The following is a 7341-nucleotide window of genomic DNA, read 5'->3' on the forward strand; positions in this document are numbered from 1 at the left end:
TCCATTCTTGATTTATAACTTAAAACAATTTCTGGTCTTGTGACAAAGATATATAAAAGAATATTAATAGTGGCTTTCTTTTTTAATTGCATTTTTATTTACATTTTAAATGTTATTCTAATTCCCAGTTTTCCGTCCGGAAACCTGCTATTCCCCTCCTTTATTTCGATGAGGGTGCTCTCTTACCCACCTACCCACTCCCTCCCACCTCCGTGCCCTGGCATTCCCCTACACTGGGGCACTGAGGACCAAAAGCCTCTCCTCCCACTGATGCCTGACAAGGCCGTCCTCTGCTCCATATGCGGCTGGAGCCATAGGTGCATCCCTGTGTTCTCTTGGGATGGTGGTTTAGTCCCTGGGAAATAGCAGTTTTCTTAACAGAGAAATATCATAAATTGTGTGGTTGCCAGTGTTTGTTGTGTATAGTAATATAGAAATATAGTAAATTGTGTTGTTTTCCAGTGTTTGGGATGGACCCAGGACCTTCTGAATGCTAGGCAGTTCTAGCATTAAACTATAACCAGAGTACTCACAGTGAGCAATATTTTTATGTTGATTTATTCTATGAAGAACACGTAATCCTGATAATGTATCAAACATACCTCCTCCATTTAATAAAAACATACCATACAATGTAACTTAAATGTATAAGTTATCTTGGTATTTGCAGGGACCCCACACGATGATTTAGTAGGATAACTGTGTCTGCCAATATTGTGGTAAACCAGACCAAGTCCACACTATCAATAAACTGACTCTGCAAAGTTTGACTCCACAGGAAGGATACTACGATCATGTGCTACTGATTAGTAAATGTAATCTCACAAAGATTAATTGCACTGTTTAAAGATAGCACCAGTAGATGGCACAATCAGAATTTCAATATGCTTTCTTTCACCATAAATCTATGTTCTTCTTGTTGCAAACTAGTAACAACAAAATAAATATGTTAGCCACAGCAAAGTAAATCCCTAGAGAAACAAAAACAAGGCTAAGGCAATGATGAGTTTTGAAATGCCAGTATTTCCATCCAGCAGAGGCCAAATAAAAATGAGAAAACCACCAGGACACCTGTGCTATGTCCTCTGAATATCAATGCAAAACAAAAGATAGAGGTGTGGCTTTTCTTCCTCGGATGGTGATAATATTTATGCAATATTACTTTTAGGTAATTATATTCAAATAACCACAATTTTTAAAGGTTAAAGTTAAAAATAATTACAGTCTTTAAGGACATATAGCTAATGCTTTTCATGTTTGTTTAACTGTAAATGTGATTGTGTTGTTTGGTTGTAAAGGTCATTTAAGAATTAGAGGCTTAAATTAAAATTCAAAGATTTTTTTCTAAGATTAACTCTACAAGTTTAATTATTTCTTCCTGAAGCATTAAATCAGAACTTTGTCCATATGGTTGGAGAAATCATAGTTGGGGACACTGAATTTTAGACCGACACAAAATGTTGATTTTATTAGGATCCTATAAGAAAGACCACTTGACATTTTTAGAATGTTCTAAATCATATGACCCTTAAAGGATAATAAAACAAAATGTGTTGAGGTGACATCACAGCATAGAAGTCACAATAGGTGCAAAATAGAAAAGTAGAAAATACTTAAACTAGCACCTCAAAACTCATAGCCTTCTCTCACCTACTTCTATGGATTAGGCCAAGGTATTTAAATTCATTGACGTCTCTTTTCTCATGAATGAACTGAAATGTCAAATCCATGTCTCATCTACAACAAAGCTTAGTCAGTAGGGTTGAAGTAGTTACTGTCTAATCTGTGTGGTTGTTTGTTTGTTTGTTTCACTTAAATCTTTCATTACACTTTAAAGACAACATAAAAAGTTTGCTCAAAAGATTCCTTCCACATTTCAAATGTATTAAAAACCCATTACATTAATAATATTCTTGACATTCCAGATAGTATGTCAAGTCTTACATTAGACGTTGGCAATGCGTAAGTCAGTCAAGCCTGCTTTCTTCAAGGCCAAGGTGAGAGCGACATAGGCAGACTGTATGGTTAGATGGACTGATGGCTAAGAAGGAGAGGGGTAGAACAGAGAAACTTCACTCAAAAGGGTGATGACTGATCTGGGTCTGAAAGAAGTTTGAGCATCCAGGAAATAGAAAAAGAAAAGTTACCTCAATGAAACAACATGTAACCAGTGAGATGTGGCATCTTCTAAAGAAGCCCTGGGAAGGCTAGCAGGAAAGACAGAAAGAAAATAGACAAGAGCCTCTTGGTGTATCATCTTGTTACAACACTTGGCAGTGGAATGATGGACTATTACAGAATAAATTATAAAATTTTGTTCTGCGAGGGAAGGCATACACACAGAGAGAAAACTCATCAGATTTACGTCTGACAGAACAAACAATAATTTAAAAAAAAATAAATGTCAGAAATCAAATAATCCATAAGTAAATGGACAAACTAAATGAGCCAACAGTTTCAATAATAAAAATACACATGGCTCATAATTATACAAAAATAGATTCAATACCCTTTGTTATCAGAGAAATAAATACCAAAACTGTGCTGAGTTCCATCTCGCTTCAGTCAGAATGACTATCACCAAGAAAACAAACAACAAATTTTGGCAAGGGTATGGAGAAAGAGAAAACGTTTTGCACTTCTGATAAGAACATAAATTGATGTTGTCGCAGTAAAAATAAAAAGCGGCAGAGCCAGTTCCCACACATACCCTGGCGGTCACTAACTCCGGTCCAACCGGCCATTGGAACTAGCGCTACTTTATCTCAGATTCGTATCTCCTGAAGGCTCTCTGCTAGTCTTGAACTCTCTGGTTCCAGCTATGCGGAAAAACCATGGTTCTAGAAGCCCAGCAGTGGCTGGCTATCATGGCTCCCTGCCATGGACATGGCCCACACTCCCAACAGCTGCACCCTGGGAGTTAAAGTACAAACTCCCAACTACCCAGAAAAATCAAGACTCAGCAAACTGTAACCCAACAATCAGATTTATATCTTTAATTCTCAATCTACAGTACATCTACATAATCAACTTATAACTAATTGATAAGGATATAAACCACCCACCTAGATGAGATAAATTTGCCTACAAAATCCATCGCAGCAACCTTGGCAATTCAAGACCACCCAGATCTGGACCATCCTTCCCTGTCTCCATCTTGATTCTCCTTTCTTCTTCTCTCCCATCTTACAAAAGCTTTGTCCCCGCCTTATTTTTTTTACTGTCCAATCATGGCTTTGACCTAGCTTGTCTGTCTTCACCTGCATAATAACATCAACCTACACTTCACCCCTTCTATCTAATTTTTAAAAAAGTTTCTTTCAAATATAAGTTGAGCAAAACTATTATCATCTTGCAATTTAAGTGGTTTAATGATGGCATTCACCTATGTATTTGCTGTATTCTGGCTGTATCTCTCAGCGGGACCCCTGTTGAAGGAATCAGAGAAAGGACTGGAAGAGCTTGAAGGGGCTTGAGACCCCATATGAACAACAATACCAAGCAACCAGAGCTTCCAGGGACTAAGCCACTACCCAAAGACTATACATGGACTGACCCTGGGCTCCAACTGCATAGGTAGCAATGAATATCCTAGTAAGAGCACCAGTGGAAGGGGAAGCCCTTGGTCCTGCCAAGACTGAACATGTAGTGAACATGATTATTGGGGGGAGGGTGGTAATGGGGGGAGGATGGGGAGGGGAACACCCATAGAGAAGGGGAGGGGGACGGGTTAGGGGGATGTTGGCCTGGAAACTGGGAAGGGGAATAACAATTGAAATGTAAATAAGAAATATTCAAAGTTAATAAAGATGAAAAAAAGAAAAGAAATAAAAAATAAAAGTATAAAATATACCTAATACTCAGTCCAACATTTTATCAGTAAAACAGAATATTTAGTTATCTATTTTAGCTTAAGGAAGGCTTAAACTCCATACTATATCCTATCTACCTTGTATATTATCTGATAACAATCTAATTAAATATGTATTCTCAAAGGTAAACAGCCTGAGTAGGCTATGAGACTATAGTCAGTCTTCAACCCCATCAGAAATCTGAGAATGACCAATATATCTGTAAATAGGAAGCCTGACATAGCTTCTAGAACTGATTCAGATTGTAGAGACAATTTTCTACTTGCACACATGAGAGCAAGTCTTCAACCTTCTGGCGTAGGATCATCTGACAGACTTTTGAAACCCAGAATTTCGAAGGGCTGGTCACTCTGGCTTGGCAGAAATTATCAGTCAACTTATTCTGTAACATGTCCTTTTCTGGACAGTATTTAGTGTGTAGATGAATTGAGGTAACTCTTGCCCAGTGGCTGTCTTGCCACCCCTGGAGGTGGAGATGTCCAATTTCTTTGAATCCACCAAAGGGGATCTGTAGGAGCAGACATGTCTCAACAAAAGATAAATGACATTAAATGTCAGATTTTGTGCATTTCTGACATTTTTGAAAACCATCTAACTACGTAAGTAATCTGGACTACTGCTCATTAATTAGAAAAAGTGTAGGCTGGTGTCATTATGCAGGCGAAGGCAGATAAGTTAGGTCAAAGCCATGATTGGACAGTCAAAAAATAAGGTGGGGACAAAGCCTTTGTAAGTTGGGAGAGCAGGGGAAGAAAGGAGAATCAAGATGGAGATGGGGAAGGATGACCCAGATCTGGGTGGTCTTGAATTGCCAAGGTTGCTGGAATGGATTTCTATTAGCAAATTTATCTTACCTAGGTGGGCGGTTTATATCCTTATCAATTGGTTGTAAGCTTATTGTGTGGATGTATTGTGGACTGAGAATTTAACATATAAATCTGATTGATAAATTACAAGTTTCTAGAACTTTGATTTTACTGGGCTACAGGGGATGTGAGCAAAGTTCCCAGTGGGCAGAAAGATTCAGCCTAGAGGGGGCGGCCAATAGAATGCCTGGGGCTAGCGTAGCATGGTGTGACGCTAGAATGGCCCAAGCACGGATGTTTATGTCAAACGTGGTAACTACATGCCAAGGGAACAGTGTAAGAAAGCGACTGGCAGAGAGCCAGCCGGGGCACACTGCTCCCGCAGAGTAGGAACGCGCAGGTACCAGTAGCCGACGATCCATTTTTTGATTTTAACCGCAACAGATGTAGCCATTATGAAAACTAGTATAGATGTTAGCCAGGAAACTAAAATTAGAACCCCTAGGGGACCCAGCTATGCTAATCCTCTACTCATTCCTGGAGAATTCTAAGTCAGTATGTCATAGAGATGCTCGTCCGTCCACTATCACAACAGCTAATGCAACTAATGTAAACATCTATGAACAACCGTGTCAACAAAATGTAGTACAAATATCCAATGGAGTTTCGTATAAATTACATTACATATATGTGACATCAGCAAGGATTCTTTGTAATATGTTCAAAAATACTGTGATAAACATTCATGAAAGCATAATAAAGCCCATTGTTTTGGATACTAATTTGAAAATGGTAGGTTTGTGTTTTAGTAATGGCTCTCTGCAGCCAGCTGTGTGAAATGGGATGGTTCGGCAGATTTACAAAGGCAGACTCCAAAGCTCATCTGTGACAGCTTCAATGCACATAAGGAGGACCTCAACCAAAGCTTAGCACTGAGATTAAAGTAAAGGGGTAAGCTCACAGAGAAAGTAGGAAAAGAATCAATAATAACTACACAGATTGAGGAAAAAGATCAAGGGTGACATTAACCCAACAACAGAAGAGCAAATGTAAATGACAGGATCTATTTGATAGAATAAACCATACTTAATGCATTGTCCACATAAAACATCAACACAGCTGTGTATCTAGTTATAATAACCATAGACTTTGTCATGATAGGATCTATGTTCTACTGACTTGTAGTTTACCTCAATGCATTAAATGCTACTATTCCTTAGACAGTACATCCTATTAGATCAGAGGAGATGCTCCTTCCTTGATGTTTTTCTAATTCATTTCTGCATTTTTTAATACTATGGCAGGAGTCCCATGTTGGATAACAGAATGATGTTCGCTTTTTTTTAAATCTTTATTAACTTGAGTATTTCTTATTTACATTTCAATTGTTACTCCCCTTCCCGGTTTCCGGGCCAACATCCCCCTAACCCCTTTCCCTCCCCTTCTACATGGGCTTCCCCTCCCCATCCTCCCCCAATTACCACCCTCCCCCCAACAATCATGTTCACTAGGTGTTCAGTCTTGGCAGGACCAAGGGCTTCCCCTTCCACTGGTGCTCTAACTAGGCTACTCATTGCTACCTATGCGGTTGGAGCCCAGGGCCAGTCCATGTATAGTCTTTGGGTAGTGGCTTAGTCCCTGGAAGCTCTGGTTGGTTGGCATTGTTGTTCATATGGGGTCTTGAGCCCCTTCAAAGAATGATGTTCTTAAGACATAGGATGAACAGAAGTTCTGTGAAGTGCTGTTTTCTCAATACATCATGGCTATCACACTAATGAACTATTCATGGCAGCCACAGCTACCCATACAAGCACAAAACCTATACAAGATTAAGCCAGTCAAAATTCCAGTATTAATGGGGGTTAGGGGTATCTTGTGGTCTACCCTCACCTATTAATAAGGAGCTGTTACAGGCAGCTGATACCTGTTAAGGAAGGGATAATATTTCTTCCTTTAATGATGTTCTCAGTGGTAGCTTTCCTGAGCTCCAGTGAATGGGCCCACACCAATGCACATATAGGCAATACAAATTGGACCTAGTGAGTTATCAAAAATGTGGGCAGGGGACATGAATTTAAGAGGGACACATTGGAAGAAATATGGAGGAATTGGATAAAGAAAATGGTGGGTATATATGATCATATTTTAGTGTTTACATGAATGAAAATCTCAAAGATAAAGAAAAGTTATAATTTAAAAATGACTTTTGTACTGTTTTTCCTCCTAATTTCCAATATGCAAACCTGGTGAAGTTTGACTATTTTTCTTTCCATGTACTCAGAGTTGCTTTCATTCACATACAGTACCTCTTACCGAGTGACTGGGAGTTCATTTCTCTGTGGCTTAACATAAGTGAATGTCTACTTAAAATTTGACCTTGCAAATCTCTGCAGTCGCACCAACACATCACACCTTAACCAGAAAAGCACTCCAAACTCGGCCCAGCTGTAAACCCTTAGATTTTAAGAACTTAATAGGTTTATATAATAAGTAGTTTTCAATATCATTTCTTGTTACCAGTTTCTGACACAGAAGCTTCAGGCAATCTCACATCAGCATTTTGGTTACTTTTCAAACTGGTTTCAAAGCCTGGCAACATGACTGTCATATATCACGATAAATACATATTGACTAATTCTTTATACATGTCAATATTATAAAAA

Source organism: Rattus rattus, chromosome 8 (assembly GCF_011064425.1).
Source record: "Rattus rattus isolate New Zealand chromosome 8, Rrattus_CSIRO_v1, whole genome shotgun sequence".
Lineage (NCBI taxonomy): Eukaryota > Metazoa > Chordata > Mammalia > Rodentia > Muridae > Rattus > Rattus rattus.